The sequence below is a fragment of the Rutidosis leptorrhynchoides genome, chromosome 4 (assembly GCF_046630445.1).
Source record: "Rutidosis leptorrhynchoides isolate AG116_Rl617_1_P2 chromosome 4, CSIRO_AGI_Rlap_v1, whole genome shotgun sequence".
Taxonomy (NCBI): Eukaryota; Viridiplantae; Streptophyta; class Magnoliopsida; order Asterales; family Asteraceae; genus Rutidosis; species Rutidosis leptorrhynchoides.
The window spans coordinates 368,210,322-368,229,733 of NC_092336.1; positions in this window are offsets into that span (position 1 = coordinate 368,210,322).

Genomic DNA, 19,412 nt, shown 5'->3' on the forward strand with positions numbered 1-19,412 from the left:
AATGGTAACAGAGTTAAACATTACGTACATGATCCGATGGAAGTTGACAACGAAGTTAATTATAATTTCAACACCACAGCTAACTCAGTGTGGGGAGATTTGAATCTTTTTAAGAGTATTATGTATTTCTGTTAGAGTTAGATATTCTATTTTCGTGTAGTTCTCGAAAATGGAATCCGAATGGTCTTTCCCTAGCAGACCCTAAAGAACTAGTCTTCTCCCCCCATTCTGAATTTTTATTTTTTTTAGGTTTTACGAGATGAAGAATTCCTGTGAACTAAACCATGGTCTAATGCTACACGCTTTGATCACTAAACGTAATAATGACACACTCCCGAGTGACCTGGTGTCAGTAATAAGAGCCAAATTGGATGGAGTAAGAAAAGAACTCAGGAACGATCATAATAAGTTACATTTTGGTAAAGAAAAATCAAAATCCGCAGCGAAAAGAAGAGCACGACACCTTGAAAGATGTCACAAATGCGGAAAATGGTCACACGAAGGAAAATGCTCGACGAATCAAACATATTCCAATACCGAGTTCGTTACTTTATGCAGAGAAGAACCGTTCATATGTTTCGAAGAAAAATCGTTGAATGCTCGAGGTTATGCCTATGTAGCTATGGAAAACCAATTAATCCGACTATCTTATGAGTGGGCTAAAGCAGGTCACTGGGAATTCTATCTCACAGGTAAGTTTGTACAGTTTTTATTTTTATTTTTATTGCTTTTAACCTTTTGATAATAAATGCTAGATTGTTCGCTATAAATTATTAAATTGATACTCAATAAAATTAGGTTTTGCAACCGAAATTATTGATATCATACAAAAATTTATTACATCACTGCGAAATTTATCGTTTATTCTTAAGGTATAAATATCTTTAATCAATCAACCCAAAATATTTCAAAAATTCGTCAAGAGTAAAACTAGGTAATATAGCCGAAATTACTTTACCGAAAAAGAGGGGCGTATATTTTTGATAATATTTGATTGATTAAAGTGGGATAAAAGACCAAAAAGATTTTTAATTTTATTTTTACTTGTTTTTAAAATTAATATTAAATCATCATTATAAACTTTTTAAAATCAATATATTTAAGTTTGTAAATATTTAAAAAATTAATATTTTTAATATAAGTTTGTATGTATAAAAACAAAAATATAATATTAGTTTGGTGTGAATTTTTAAAATTAAATATGAATTTTTAATTTTATGCATTTTAAATTTAAGTTTGGTGTGAATTTAAAAAACAAAAATTTACTTTATTTCACTAAGTTAAAATTTGATTTTTAAAATTCGTCGTGAGTTGAAAATTAGGTCGTTGAACCGAAATTGCTCTACCCAAGGGAGGGACGAGAAATTTTATTATCATTATTTTTAATCTTATTGAATTAAAGTATACCAAAAACATAAAAAAAAAAACCCAAAATCTTTGCTTTTAAAACAATCGCTTTAAAATGACAAATTTTAAAATTTTATCGAGGGACGGACTAGGTAAACGTACCGAAACAACCTCCTCCTAAATAAAAAGGAAAAAAAATTTTAAATTACTCAATTATTTGTTTTATTAAGTTAAGGTTTTTATAAATAAAAAAAATATGTATATATATGTTTGTAGTTTATCTTATGTACAAAACAGGGTAAAACAGCGCACTTTCAAAGACTGACATTAAGTTCATCAAAAGCTACTAATTTTAACAATAAGACGTAAAATATCAAATGTGATATAAAACAGTATGTTTGCAAACTCGGTATTTTTAATCATTTTTCTACACTAATCACCCTCAATAATTTAAATTGTTACTGATTTCTTGCAAATGAGGGCATTGCAAGATCTTAAGTGTGGGAAGAGGTTAAATTCTTTCGGATTTTTAAAATTTTTAATTTAAACACTTGGTTACCATTAAAAAAATACTAGTAACGCAGTAGTTGTATTAGAATCTAGTGCTCTCTGATAATAAAGAACAGCCCTAGTCTTATATACTGACTACCCAATTCTAGTAAAATTTTTCAAAATTTTCAAATAAATAAATTCAAAATCATGTTTATACATATTTATGAACGATAAAACTAGGTGTTAACACCGAAATTATTGTTACCTCGGAAAGGACATAAATTGAGAAACAAACCAAAATGTTAGAATTCATTTAAAATAGAATAGAGGACAATAAAAAGGCAAAGAAAGGAAAATAAAGTCAAGTGTGGGAAAAATTTACCAAGTTATTTAAAAACATATATCACATATTTTTGTACAAATAATTGAAGATACTTTTGTTTTGGACAAAATTAACCGTTTTACCCGGTAAATTGTAATATATTTGAAAGAAAGATGGATCTACACGATGAATCAATTCCATCATTAAAAGGAAGTAAAGTCTTCCGAAAAAGATACGCGCTTCTTGATTTAGGTCAGGAAGTTGTCATCCAGACCAGCTGTAGGTTGACATAAAAAAAATCTAGAAAAGTCATCACGAAAATCAGCAGGAAATCCACGGACCTCAGCATCAAACAGGGTCGCCAAGTGGTCAGACTTATCCTAACCATGAGAGGATCTGTCTCGTAAAATGAGGAGGACGCCGTGCAAATTAGCTTGATAAGACTAATGAATTAGACCCCCAGAAAAGGATAATCTCCTTAAAGATTAAAAATCAGCTTTTAAGCCTGATATTACTCAATCTTTGAGATTGACTTTAAAGATTGAGAATTACAAACTCATGGAATTCGATGATATCTAAACTCGAGCTTGAACGAGAAAATATGTTGATCAAAATTACAAACCGATTTGTTTTCTGAAAAATCCATTTTTAATGCGTTCATTACCATTGAACGTAAAATCCTAGGAATTCACCTGGAATTCATTAGGTCACCTGAACCAAATCGGGTGTCAACCGTAAGAACGGTGGTTGCATAGCATGGTAGAAGACAGGACCTTGTACCAGATCGAAAAACTATAGGGTGAGCTTTACTATTGCTCCTACCAAGGATAGTAATTGCATCCGACACGTTATAGACCATAATTAAAAGCATGTCAGGGGACATTGCCTTAACAGTTGCTTGTTCAACGCTTTCCATTACAACCGGACGGTAGTTTATCGAAAGGTAATATACGGAGCAAGTATACTGGACGTGTTGCTTTCCCAATACAAGGTTAGCAAGTGGGTGCACAAAACCGCAAGTTTTGAGCTAAAATTTTCAAATCTGAAACCCACCAAACCCACAACAACAATTTCGCAAACACCGGTGAAGGGTTATTCCGGAAAACTTATCTAGGGTAAAAGCTAGATTTAATTTTTTTTTTTTTTAAAAGATCAAATGTTTTCATAAAGATCCAATTTCCTAAAGGATCTAAATTTTTATAGTCATGTGGGACTGTAAACCACAACGTTACTACCATTGTTCATACCGCCGTATAGAAAACGAACATATATTTCATAGCATTATTCCTCAAGAAAGACAAGCTTTTAGTTGCAATTGTTCTATTTACAAGTGATATTAGTTTAAATAATAAAAGGTGAAGACAAAAGACAGATTCGACGAATTGAAGACGCAAACGACCAAAAAGCTCAAAAGTACAAAAGACAATCAAAAAGGTTCCAATTATTGATAAGAAACGTCTCGAAATTACAAGAGTACAAGATTCAAAACGCAAAGTACAAGATATTAAATTGTACGCAAGGACGTTCGAAAATCCGGAACCGGGACCAGAGTCAACTCTTAACGCTCGACGCAACGGACTAAAAATTACAAGTTAACTATGCATATAAATATAATATAATATATAATTAATTATATTAATTATATTAATTATATATATATTATATTTATAAATAAAAACCGTCGGCAGAGAAAGACTCCAAGGACTGAGCTGTAAATTCATTCTCCGCGACTCGCGGAGTTTGAAGAGGATTTTGCCGCGAGTCGCGGAGCCCCAAAAATCGAAAATCCCTATAAAGCCAACCGAATTCTGATCACAATTTATAATCTTTTTCTCTCTTCTCTCATATGTAAACGATATATATATATATATATATATATATATATATATATATATATATATATATATATATATATATATATATATAATTTATATTTTAATTTTAATTATAATTATAATTCTAATAATAAGGGTATGTTAGCGAATCTTGTAAGGGTGTAAGTCAAAATTCTGTCAGTGTAACGCTACGCTATTTTTGATCATTGTAAGTTATGTTCAACCTTTTTACATTAATGTCTCGTAGCTAAGTTATTATTATGCTTATTTAAAACGAAGTAATCATGATGTTGGGCTAATTACTAAAATTGGGTAATTGGGCTTTGTACCATAATTGGGGTTTGGACAAAAGAACGACACTTGTGAAAATTAGACTATGGGCTATTAATGGGCTTTATATTTATTTAACTAAATGATAGTTTGTTAATGTTAATATAAAGATTTACAATTGGGCGTCCCTATAAATTACCATATACACTCGATCGGACACGATGGGCGGGGTATTTATATGTACGAATAATCGTTCATTTAACCGGACATGGGAATGGATTAATAGCCACTAGAATAATTAAAACAGGGGTGAAATTACATTCAAGGGTAATTGGTGTAATTGTTAACAAAGTAGTAAAACCTTGGTTTACACGCAGTCGATAACCTGGTGTATTCATTAAACAAAGTATTAAAACCTTGTTACAATTCGAATCCCCAATTAGTTGGAATATTTAACTTCGGGTATAATAATAATTTGACGAGGACACTCGCACTTTATATTTATGACTGATGGACTGTTATGGACAAAAACCAGACGGACATATTAAATAATCCAGGACAAAGGACAATTAACCCATGGGCATAAAACTAAAATCAACACGTCAAACATCATGATTACGGAAGTTTAAATAAGCATAATTTTTTTATTTCATATTTAATTTCCTTTATTTTATATTTAATTGCACCTCTAATTATCGCACTTTTATTTATTGTTATTTAATCGCACTTTTAATTATCGTACTTTTTAATTATCGCAATTTTATTTTATCGCACTTTTATTATTCGCAATTTCATTATCGTTATTTACTTTACGCTTTAATTTAAGTCTTGTATTTATTTTATATTTTACAATAGGTTTTAACTGCGACTAAAGTCTTAAAATCGACAAACCGGTCATTAAACGGTAAAAACCCCCCTTTATAATAATAACATTACTTATATATATATTTGTATTTTTATAAAAGTAAACTAATATAGCGTTGAGCTTTGTTTAAAGATTTCCCTGTGGAACGAACCGGACTTACTAAAAACTACACTACTGTACGATTAGGTACACTGCCTATAAGTGTTGTAGCAAGGTTTAAGTATATCCATTTTATAAATAAATAAATATCTTGTGTAAAATTGTATCGTATTTAATAGTGTTTTCTGCTAAAATTAATAACTATTTTATATACACCTCGCATAACATCAAGTATTTTTGGCGCCGCTGCCGGGGATCGCTCTTAAACGCCGGAAGCGCAACGCTAATATAAAAAAAAGATTTTTTTTGTTTACTTTTATTAAAAGTCATTTTTGTAAAAATACGTTTTAAATATTCGAAAATATAAAAAGAAAAACAAAAATATAAGTATTTTTAAGATTTTGTTAAATATTTAAGTTTTATAAGTTTCTTTATTTTTATTTTAGTTTATAAAAATATAAGTTTTATTTTAATATCTTTTATTTATTTAAAAACAGAAAACAGAAAATAAAAAAAAATAAAGAAAAAACGCGTCGAATTTAAAGCTGTCATCTGAATTTTTGAACCCCGCGACTCGCGGGGTTTGAAGCATTAAATACCGTAAGTCGCGGAGCTTCTCTGACACGCGAACAGGAAGCCCTAATTCAGCATTAATTACGGGTATTAATTAATTATTATTATTATTTTACCCTAATTATTATTATTATTATTATTAGTTTTATTTTAAGATTTACTTTTTATTTAATTTGTTTTATTTTGTTTAAATTAGTTTTATTAAATTGTAAAATTAGTAGTTTTATAAAAAAAAAAATAATATAAAAATAATATTTTTATAAAAATTGTAATTTTTACAACTTTTTGTATATTTTTATATTTTGTCCCTTTTTAATCGTTGTAGCATAACTTTTGTATTTTTAGCTCATATTTAATTTTAAACTTAGTTTTTGCTATAGTTATTTTTACTCCTAGATTTTTAGGCTTTGCCGTAGAATTCCTTAAGTGCGTTTTCTTTAGACTAAGATTTAGGTGCTTTAGAATTTTGCGACCCCTTTTTAAGTTTTAGTTTCTTTTTAAGTTATTTCCATTTGTGATTTAGTTTTTCCTTGTAAGCTTTAATATTTTTAGACCTTTTACTATGTATCAATTATCATTCCAATTAGTAATTTCAATTTGCGATTATAATTTTAAGTTGGTTGTAGTAATAAGGTTAGGTTAGTCAAGTATTTTTAAGTTTTTATAAGTTTCTTTTATTTTTCCGTCACCTTTTATTTTTCAACCATTTTTTTCTTTTTCGACCTTTTTCGACGAACTCTTTTTCTTTCTTATTTCTCGCTATTCTAGTTTTAGGACATAGATTTTTATTCTACTTCTTATCTAAATTTCTTAAAATTACGAAAATTTATTTTGAGTGGTTAAATTGATAGACATCAAAATTTTCTAGTTCGTAGTAATAGTTGGATTTGTACGTGGACCGGGTTATTGGAGCCAAACAGTCCTCAATTATATTCAGACCAAATGAATCCTGCCCCTCTGCTGCATCTTTTGGCTATTCGAAACGTGGGCAAAATCAGAAAAGTCTATTAATTGGATAACTTATTATAATTTTTTTTCCCTTTTTAAAACTAATAGGATATTCAGTGAATGCACCGAGCAAGACGTTCATCACCTTTTGTACGTTCACCACCTGTAACTAGATCAAGACATTTAGCAAATATAACCGCCGTTGATTTTTCTTTAGAATCGTCATCCAGTCGACCAAGTACTTCAGTTCAAATTTCCGATAATCCATTTTTTGAACCCGACCTCACAATTGAGAATCCGGAAAATATTCAGGAACGGTTCGTAGATCCTGAACCATTAAACTTTCCTCCGGAGCCACCAATCATTCAAACAGAGATTGTTGAGGAACGAACCATTAAATCAGAATCATCTAGTGATACCGATTCAACAAATTCAATTATGGAGAATCTGGAACCTTTAAGTATGGAAGACCGAATGAGAGCTAAACGCACTAGCCAAGGTCACGCAATTACTCATCCAGACATTAATGCGCCAGATTATGAATGATTGGTGGACAAATTTTACACATGGTGACTAATCAATGCCAATTTAGTGGTGTGCCGAAGGAAGATCCAAATGAACATCTACGTACCTTTAATAGGATCTGCACACTATTTAAAATACGAGAAGTGGAGGATGAACAGATATATCTCATGTTATTTCCCTGGACTTTAAAGGGAGAAGCCAAAGATTGGTTGGAATCGTTACCTGAAGGGGCGATTGATACATGGGATGTTTTAGTTGACAAATTTCTTAAACAATTCTTTCCTGCATCTAAAGCCGTAAGACTTCAAGCAGAAATTGTTACGTTTACACAGAAACCAAATGAAACTCTATATGAGGCGTGGACTAGATATGGAAAGTTGTTAAGAGGATGTCCACAACATGGTTTAGACACCTGTCAAATAGTACAAATATTCTACCAAGGATGCGACATCACTACAAGAAAAGACATAGATATAGCAGCTGGTGGTTCTATTATGAAGAAAACCGAAACTGATGCTTACAAAATTATTGATAATACTGCTTCCCACTCACATGAGTGGCACCAAGAAAAAGATATCGTTAGATCATCTAAAGCAGCTAGAGCCGATTCTAGCCATGACTTAGATTCCATTTCCGCAAAGATAGATGCTGTGGAGAGACGAATGGAAAAGATGACTAAGGATATTCACTCAATACGAATTAGTTGTGAGCAGTGTGGAGGACCACATTTGACAAAAGATTGTCTCAGTATTGAATTAACAATGGAACAAAGAGAGAATATTTCATACATAAACCAAAGGCCTGGAAATAATTATCAGAAAAATTATCAACCGCCAAGACCGATTTACAATCAAAACCAGAATTATAACCGAAATATTCCATACAACAACCAACAAGGTCCTAGCAATCAACAAGTATCCAATAATACTTACAATCAGCAAAGACCTAATTTTCAAAACAAACCACCACAACAAACCGATGATAAAAAACCAAATTTAGAAGATATGATGACGAAGCTAGTTGAAACTCAAACACAGTTTTTCACATCTCAAAAACAAACAAATGAACAAAATGCTCAAGCATTTAGAAATCAACAAGCTTCTATTCAAAATCTGGAACAAGAAGTAAGTAACCTAGCAAGGTTAATAGGTGAAAGAAAACCGGGAAGTCTACCTAGTGATACAAATGCTAACCCCAGGAATGAAACAGCTAAAGCTATTACCACAAGAAGTGGTACAACACTTAAACCACCTGAAATACCTGTAACTTCTGATGAAACTATTCCTACTCCACAAGAACCACAACCTGATCATGATAAGAAAAAAGAACCGGTAGTTGAGAAGGTTAATGAAGATAACAAAGTTAAGGATAAACCTTATGTTAAACCATACCAACCACCACTTCCTTACCCGAGTAAAATGAAGAAAGAAAAACTTGAAGCCGAGCAATCCAAATTCTTGGATATGTTTAAACAGATAAATGTAAATCTTTCTTTCATTGATGTGATTTCAGGAATGCCAAGATATGCTAAATTCTTGAAAGATCTAATCTTAAATAGAAAGAAAATGGAAGAACTCTCGGCTGTTACTATGAATGCTAATTGTTCAGCAGTGCTGTTGAATAAGATACCAGAAAAACTATCTGATCCAGGAAGTTTCACAATTCCATGTTTTCTGGGTAGTCTTAGTTCAATAGAAGCATTGGCAGACTTAGGTGCTAGTATAAATCTAATGCCGTATTCACTATACGCTAAACTAGACCTTGGAGAATTGAAACCAACCAGAATAAGCATACAACTAGCCGATAGATCAATAAAATATCCTAGAGGGATAATGGAGAACATGCTAGTTAAAGTTGGTACTTTAGTATTTCCAGTAGATTTTGTTGTTTTGGACATGGAAGAAGATTCTCAAGTTCCTCTCATATTAGGAAGACCATTCTTAAACACGGCTAAAGCAATGATAGACGTGTTCGGTAAAAAACTGACCCTAAGTATAGAGGATGAGAGTGTTACCTTTTCAGTTGATAGAGCAATGCAACAACCACAATCTGCAGATGATACATGTTATTATATTCAAACTATAGATGCACATGCAGAATTATTAGAAGAATTTCCAGAATTACAAGGAACAGGAGAATGTTCTTTAGGAGAAGGTAATGAACCAATTGATGAAGCTGAAATGTTAGCTACACTTATAGCTAATGGATATGAACTAACAACAGAAGAAATTCAAATGCTAAAAGAAGAAGACAGATATCGATATAAATCATCGATAGAAGAACCTCCGAAATTAGAGTTAAAGCCACTTCCAAACCATTTGGAATACGCTTATTTACATGGTGAATCTGAATTACCTGTAATAATATCGTCTTCTCTTACTGAAAATGAGAAATCACAACTCATTTCTGTGTTGAAAGCTCATAAACCAGCCATTGCATGGAAGATTCATGATATTAAAGGAATAAGTCCTTCGTATTGCACACATAAAATCCTTATGGAAGAAGGTCATAAAACGTATGTGCAATGCCAACGAAGACTAAATCCTAATATGCAAGATGTAGTTAAGAAAGAGATTATTAAACTGCTAGATGCAGGTTTGATATATCCAATTTCTGATAGTCCATGGGTAAGCCCAGTTCAATGCGTACCTAAGAAGGGTGGCAAGACTGTCATTACAAATGAGAAAAATGAGCTTATTCCTACTAGGACTGTAACAGGATGGCGTGTATGTATTGATTATAGAAAATTAAATGACGCCACCAGAAAAGATCACTTTCCCTTACCTTTCATAGATCAAATGTTGGGAAGATTAGCCGGAAATAGTTACTATTGTTTTCTAGATGGATTTTCCGGATATTTTCAAACTCCAATAGCACCCGAGGACCAAGATAAAACCACATTCACGTGCCCTTATGGTACTTTTGCTTACAAACGCATGCCATTTGGACTTTGCAACGCCCCTGCAACCTTTCAAAGGTGTATGATGGCGATTTTTCACGACATGATAGAAGAATGCATGGAAGTTTTCATGGATGACTTTTCAGTCTTCGGTGATACATTTAAATCATGTCTAGTTAATCTGGAACGAATGCTAATTAGATGCGAAAAATCAAATCTAGTACTTAATTGGGAGAAATGCCATTTCATGGTTAAAGAAGGCATCGTTCTTGGACATAAAATTTCAAAAGAAGGAATTGAAGTGGATAGAGCTAAAGTAGATGTAATTGATAAACTTCCACATCCCACCAATGTTAGAGGAGTTAGGAGTTTTCTAGGGCATGCCGGTTTTTACCGACGTTTCATAAAAGATTTTTCTAAAATTGCCACTCCTATGAATAAACTCCTAGAAAAGGATGCGCCATTCATCTTTTCAGATGAATGTATCAAATCTTTTAATATTCTTAAAGAAAAACTCACTAATGCACCGATCATGATAACACCAAATTGGAATCTACCATTTGAACTAATGTGCGATGCAAGTGATTTTGCAATGGGAGCCGTTTTAGGACAAAGGATTAAAAAACGATTTCAACCTATATATTATGCTAGTAAGACGTTACAAGGAGCACAAACGAACTATACAACTACTGAAAAAGAACTCCTTGTTATTGTCTTTGCTTTTGACAAATTTTGATCATATCTCGTTCTAGCAAAAACGGTGGTCTATACCGACCATTCTGCTCTTAGATACCTATTTTCAAAACAAGATGCTAAACCAAGATTAATCCGTTGGATCTTACTCTTACAAGAGTTTGATATTGAAATCCGAGATAAACGAGGAGCAGAAAATCTCGCCGCTGATCATCTTTCTCGTCTTGAAAATCCCGAATTAGAAGTTCTAAATGAATCGGCCATACAAGACAACTTTCCTGATGAATATCTATTGAAGATAGATTATAATGAAATCCCATGGTTTGCAGACTATGCAAACTACTTAGTTTGTGGATTCCTTGAAAAAGGATTATCGTACCAAAGACGAAAGAAATTCTTCAGTGATATAAAACACTATTTCTGGGAAGATCCACATCTGTTTAAAAGTTGTCCTGATGGAATAATACGCCGATGTGTATTTGGAGATGAAGCTAGTAAAATTTTAAACCATTGTCACACAGGACCAACAGGAGGGCATTATGGGCCTCAACTAACAGCAAGAAAAGTTTATGAAGCTGGATTCTATTGGCCTACAATTTACAAAGACGCACACCTTCTTTGCAAATCCTGTGATGCATGTCAAAGGGCCGGAAAAATAAGTCAACGTGATGAAATGCCACAAAATGTCATCCAAGTATGTGAAGTATTTGACATTTGGGGTATTGACTTTATGGGTCCATTTCCAAAATCTCATAATAATCTATATATACTCGTAGCCATTGATTATGTATCTAAATGGGCGGAAGCACAAGCTCTCCCAACTAACGATGCACGAGTTGTAGTCAACTTTTTAAAACATCTTTTTGCAAGGTTTGGAACACCGAAAGCTTTAATAAGTGATCAGGGTACTCATTTCTGTAATAATCAACTTGAGAACGTTCTTAAAAGATATGGAGTAACTCATAAAATCTCCACCGCATATCATCCACAAACAAGTGGACAAGTTGAAAATACCAACCGAGCTTTAAAACGTATTCTAGAGAAAACTGTAGGATCAAATCCAAAGGAATGGTCCATTAAATTGGAGGATGCACTCTGGGCTTTTAGAACAGCCTACAAAACTCCAATTGGAACCACACCTTTTAGACTTGTTTATGGAAAAGCATGTCATCTTCCAGTAGAAATTGAACACAAAGCATTTTGGGCTTTGAAGACATGTAATCTTGATTTACATGAAGCCGGACGTCTACGATTAAGTCAACTAAATGAATTAGAAGAATTAAGACATGAAGCATACGAAAATTCGTTAATCTATAAAGAAAGAACGAAGAAATGGCATGATAAAAGAATCAGAAGTTCAAAAGAATTTAAAGAAGGAGACAGAGTTCTTCTTTTCAATTCACGATTCAAGCTATTTCCTGTAAAATTGAAATCAAGATGGTCTGGACCATTCATAGTCAAAAGAGTTTTCCCATACGGAACGATAGAATTGATAAATTCAAATGGGATTGAATTTAAAGTTAATGGTCACAGAGTTAAACATTACATACATGGTCCGATGGAAGTCGACAACGAAGTTAATCACAATTTCGACACCACAGCTAACTAAGTGTGGGGAGAATCAAGTCTTTAAAGGATAATATGTATTTCTGTTAGAGTTAGATTGTCTGTTTTCGTGTAGTTCTCGAAAATGGAACCCGAATGGTCTTTCCCTAGCAGACCCTAAAGAACTAGTCTTCTCCCCCCATTCTGAATTTTTTATTTTTTTAGGTTTTTACAAAATGAAGACTGCCTGTGAACTAAACCATGGTCTAATGCTACACGCTTTGATCACTAAACGTAATAATGACATACTACCGAGTGAAATAGTATCAGTAATCAGAGAAAGAATGGACGGAGTTAGAAAAGAATCCATATGCGAAGATAATAAGTTACAATTTGGTAAAGGAAAATCAAAATCCGCAGCGAAAAGAAGAGCACGACACCTAGAACGATGTCACAAATGCGGAAAATGGTCACATGGAGGTAAATGTTCCAATAATCAAACCTATTCAAATACCGAATTTGTTACTTTATGCAGAGACGGACCGTTCATATGTTTAGAAGAAAAGATACTGAATGCTCGAGGTTACGCCTATGTAGCCATGGAAAACCAATTAAACCGACTATCTTATGAATGGGATAGATCATATAACTAAGAAATCTATTTCACAGGTATGTCTGTACAGTTTTTATTTTTATTTTTATTTTTAACCTTTTGATAATAAACGCTAATTTGTTCGCTAAAAAGTATTAAATTGGTATTGAATAAAATTAGGTTTGGCGACCGAAATTATTGATATCATTCAAAAATTTATTACATCACTGTGAAATTTAACGTTTATTCTTAAGGTATAAATATCTTTAATCAATCAACCCAAAATATTTCAAAAATTCGTCATGAGTTAAATTAGGTCTTGGAACCGAAATTACTTTACCGAAAAGAGGGGTGCATATTTTTGATAATATTTGATTGATTAAAGTGGAATAAAAAGACAAAAAGATTTTTAATTTTATTTTTACCATATTTTTAAAATTAATATTTAAATCTTAAATTAATATTGTAAACTTTGTAAAAACAATATATTTAAAATTGTAAATATTTGAAAAATTAATATAAGTTTGATATGAATTTATAAATTTTTAAATTAAGTTTGGTGTGAATTTTTAATTTTTAAAATATAAATTTTTAATTTTATGCATTTCAAATTTTAAGTTTGGTGTGAATTTTTAATATTAATTTTGAATTTCATATTTAAGTTGTGTGAATTTAAAAACAAAAATTTACTTTATCTCATTAAGTTAAGAATATGATTTTTAAAATTCGTCGTAAGTTGAAGACTAGGTCTTTGAACCGAAATTGCTTTACCCAAGGGAGGGACGAGAACTTTTATTATCATTATTTTTAATCTTTTTGATTTAAAGTATGCCAAAAACATTAAAAAACCCAAAAATCTTAGCTTTTAAAACAATCGCTACAAAAAGATAAATTTTAAAATTTTGTCGAGAGACGGACTAGGACATCGATCCGAAACGACCTCGTCCTAAATAATAAGGGAAACAAAATTTTAAAATTAATTTCTTAATTGTTTTCAAAAGTTAATGATTATAAATATAAAAAAAAACAAACAAACTCCGCGAGTCGCGGAGTTTGAAGTGCATTTCGCCGCGACTCGCGGAGGGGCCGAATTACAGAAAAAAATAAAAAGAGCTGAACGATCAGTTTCAGTCCCCAACCCAAAAACTCAAAAACAAACTGCGAAAACCCACGAAAAACCCCGCAAAATACACCCCAAAATCACAATTTTTAACCGTTAATCACCAAATCTTTTGCTAAAATCATGTTGAGAAGGATGCTATCTAAGAATTACTCAAGAAAAACGGTAAATTTCTACACCTAAACACCATTTAATCCGAAATTTGGTGTTCTTGAGCTATTTTTTCCCCAAATTGATTTTGATGCTTTTTAGTGTAATTAGACTTAAATTGTTTATGTATTATGCTTGTATAACCTAGATTGATGCTGTTTAACATGATTAGAAGCCTTAAACTTCAAATTTTGAGTAATCTAGGGTTTGTGTTCTTGAGCAAATTTGGGGCTTTTTGATATAAACAGGTTATGGCCGATTTTTGTCATGAATTGTTGCTAAATTAAGTAGTGTAACATGTCTAGGTAGTTAAATGATCCAAACTTTGAGCCTAAACATGATTTTGAGAATTAAAGTAGACTTTTTCAAGTCTAAAATTCATGAACTTGATTTTTGAAAGATAATGCCATTTGAAACTTGTTTAATTGCTAGTAATGATTATTTTGACATGTTATTTGAGTTGAATGCTTATAAACTTGGCGAACATTTTCGTATATGCTTATTTGAAAAAGTGTAGATTTGATGAAAATATGAAAATGAGCTTAAGTTTGATATAAATTGATAATGTCATTGTAATTATTTTGATTGATGATTTTGCTGACACTAATGCATATTTGGATGCACAAAAATTGTGTTTGATGTGTTTTGCAGAATGAAAGGGGTGAATCTTCATCCCAAGCCCGCAATGCTCCTGCTGAGAATTTGGAACAACAGGAGGTGGATAACTACTACAAGCAGGATATACCTCATCCAGTCATGACCTTTTCCGATATGCACTTGGAAGAGTTGCAACCGAACCTGAGATTTGACAGACTTTGGATAGATTATCCAAAATATCAACGGGGTTTGCATGCTCTTCATTCCAAGGTTGTTGAGGTACCGAGGGTCATAGAATGGGGACCCTTAGAATCTGTAGAATTGGCCGGGCCAATTAGGGAATTACTTGTACAGAGGTATGGTAATTCTTCTTTTAATGACTGGGTATGTTTATTCACCATACGTAGACCTGTATATAAAGTATGGTGTGAAGAATTGTTATGTAGTATAGAGTTGAATGATCGGGTAGCTAGTTTAACCGATCGTTCTTTTATTAGATTTTTGTTAGGCGGTTCGATGCGCCACATGTCTTTACTGGACATGGCTCAGGGTTTACGTATATATACGCCTTAGGAGTTAGCGTCTGCCGATTGTAGAGGATTGATACTAAACGGTAGAAAGATAGATGAAAATTTTGATACACACGGTGTGTGGAGTCAAATGACAAGCCATCACCATTTCAAAGGGGGAAATTACTCTTATTTGGATATAGATAGAGCCGAATTAAGAGTGATACATAGGTTTTTAGCTAATTCGATTACACAAAGGGGTAAAAACAAGGAAAAAGTAAATGAACAGGATTTGTTTTACCATATGTGTATTCGAGACCCACAAAGCGCTGTAAGTATACCATATTGTGTGGGTTATTATTTATCAGCTATGGTTCAGGGGATGCGACCACATAGCATAATAGGAGGTGGTATTTTTATTACTTTGATTGGTGAATATCTCGGTGTGGATATAAGTCGGGGGAGATTATTACTAGAAGAGCCGGAACCCCGCGATACTATAGGTTTAAATGTATACCATGGTGCGAAAGTTTTGAAGAGGCGAAATAACGCCGCAGTACGATACCATGGTAGACATCCATAGGTGGAGAGAAACCAGCAGCAAGGTAATGTAGGAGGGGGGAATGAGATGCAAGAAATGCACAGGTTTATAGCTTCTCAGGAATACGAAAATGCTAGACAGAGAGCATTTGAAGATTGGCAAGTTCATCAGAACCAAATCATAGCTCATTGCCAACATATAGGTAGAAACTATATTCCTACACCGAAACCCATCTTCCCTCCTTGGTCTATAGAGATGCAGCCACCATATCCTACGTATGACCCTGCCGAAGCATTCTATAGCACCTATGGTTATGCCTGGAACCCCTATTGGTACCAATATCATCCTTAGTTTACTTATTATTTTTTTATTTTGTATTTGTAATTATTGATACGTTTAATACTTTTGTTAATATTGTAATCATTTTTATAATTATCTAACTTTTATTCTTAGATTTTAATAATTTTTGAATGTGGGGTAATATACCAAACTTCAAAAATATGTATATATGTTTGCAGTTTATCTTATGTACACAACAGGGTAAAACAACGCATTTTCAAAGACTGGCATTAAGTTCAGCAAAAGCAACTAATTTTGACGACAAGATGCAAAATATATGTGAAATAACAACAAGACGGAATGAACAAATGATGTGCACCATTTATCATTCAGCAAACAAACGCCAATATATTTGGAAACTTTGGTAAAAATTTAATCATTTTCACACAAATCACCCTCAATAATTTAAATTGTTACTGATTTCTTGCAAATGAGGGCATTGCAAGATCTTAAGTGTGGGAAGGGGTTAAATTCTTTCGGATTTTAAAATTTTTATCTTAAACACTTGGTTACCATTAAAAATACTAGTAAAGCAGTAGTTGTATTAGAATCTAGTGCTCTCTGATAATAAAGAACAGCCCTGGTCTTATATACTGACTACCCAATTCTAGTAAAATTTTTCAAAATTTTCAATTAAATGAATTCAAAATCATGTTTATACATATTTATGAACGATAAAACTAGGTTTTAACACCGAAATTATTGTTACCTCGGAAAGGACATAAATTGAGAAACAAACTAAAATGTTAAAATTCATTTAAAATGGAATAGAGGACGATAAAAAGGAAAATAAAAGCCAAGTGTGGGAAAATTTACCAAGTTATCTTAAAAATATGTCACATATATCTGTAACAAAAAACTGAAAATACTTTTGCTTTGGACTAAACTAAACTGTTTTACCCGATGAAAGAAAAGAAGAGATAGATCTACACGATGAATCAATTCCATCATTAAAAGGAAGTAAAGTCTTCCGAAAAAGACACGCGCTTCTTGATTTAGGTCATGAAGTTGTCGTCCAGACCAGCTGTAGGTTGACGAAAAATCTAGAAAAGTCATCACTAAAATCAGCAGGAAATCCACGGACCTCAGCATTAAACAGGGTCGCCAAGTGGTCAGATTTATCCTAACCATGAGAAGGATTTATCTCGTACAATGGGGGGGCACCATGCAAATTAGCTGGATAAGACTAATGAATCAGATCCCCAGAAAGGATAATCTCCTTAAAGATTAAAAATCAGCTTTTAAGACTGATATTACTCAATCCTAGAGATTGACCTAAAAGATTGAGAATTAAAAACTCATGGAATTCGATGATATCTAAACTCGAGCTTAAACGAGAAAATATTTTGATCAAAATTACAAATCGATTTGTTTTCTGAAAACCCTATTTTCAATGCGTTCATTACCATTGAACGTGAAATCCTAGGAATTCACCTGGAATTCATTAGGTCACCTGAACCAAATCGGGTGTCAACCGTAAGAACGGTGGTTGCATAGCATGGTCGGAGACAGGACCTTGTGCCAGACCAAAAAATCATAGGATAAGCTTTACTATTGCTCCTACCAAGGATAGTAATTGCGTCCGACACGTTATAGACCATAATCAAAAGCATGTCACGGGACATTGCCTTAACAGTTGCTTGTTCAACGCTTTCCTTTACAACCGGACGGTAGTTTGCCGAAAGGAAATATACAGAACAAGTAAACTGGACGTGTTGCTTTCCTAATACAAGGTTAGCAAGTGGGTGACACAAAACAGCAAGTTTTGAGCTAAAATTTTCAATTCTGAACCCCACCAAACCCACAAAAATATTTTGCAAACACCGGTAAAGGGTTATCCCGGAAAACTTATCTAGGGTAAAAACTAGATTTAATTTTCAAAAGATCAAATGTTTTCATAAAGATCCAATTTCCTTAATGGATCTAAATTTTTATAGTCATGTGGGACTGTAAACCATATCGTTACTACCATTGTTTATACCGCCGTATAGAAATCACTGATGTACAAAGTGTGAAGAATAAAGAAGTGATTCTAGTATTTCAAGACAATATTGCTTGAGGACAAGCAACGCTCAAGTGTGGGAATATTTGATAATGCTAAAAACGAACATATATTTCATAGCATTATTCCTCAAGAAAGACAAGCTTTTAGTTGCAATTGTTCTATTTACAAGTGATATTAGTTTAAATAATAAAAGGTGAAGACAAAAGACAGATTCGACGAATTGAAGACGCAAACGACCAAAAAGCTCAAAAGTACAAAAGACAATAAAAAAGGTTCCAATTATTGATAAGAAACGTCTCGAAATTACAAGAGTACAAGATTCAAAACGCAAAGTACAAGATATTAAATTGTACGCAAGGACGTTCGAAAATCCGAAACCGGGACCAGAGTCAACTCTTAACGCTCGACGCAACGGACTAAAAATTACAAGTTAACTATGCATATAAATATAATATAATATATAATTAATTATATTAATTATATATATATATTATATTTATAAATAAAAAACGTCGGCAGAGAAAGACTCCAAGGACTGAGCTGTAAATTCATTCTCCGCGACTCGCGGAGTTTGAATAGGATTTTGCCGCGAGTCGCGGAGCCCCAAAAATTGAAAATCCCTATAAAGCCAACCGAATTCTGATCACAATTTATAATCTTTTTCTCTCTTCTCTCATATGTAAACGATATATATATATATATATATATATATATATATATATATATATATATATATATATATATATATATATATATATATAATATAATTTATATTTTAATTTTAATTTTAATTATAATTCTAATAATAAGGGTATGTTAGCGAATGTTGTAAGGGTGTAAGTCGAAATTCTGTCCGTGTAACGCTACGCTATTTTTAATCATTGTAAGTTATGTTCAACCTTTTTACATTAATGTCTCGTAGCTAAGTTATTATTATGCTTATTTAAAACGAAGTAATCATGATGTTGGGCTAATTACTAAAATTGGGTAATTGGGCTTTGTACCATAATTGGGGTTTGGACAAAAGAACGACACTTGTGGAAATTAGACTATGGGCTATTAATGGGCTTTATATTTGTTTAACTAAATGATAGTTTGTTAATGTTAATATAAAGATTTACAATTGGGCGTCCCTATAAATTACCA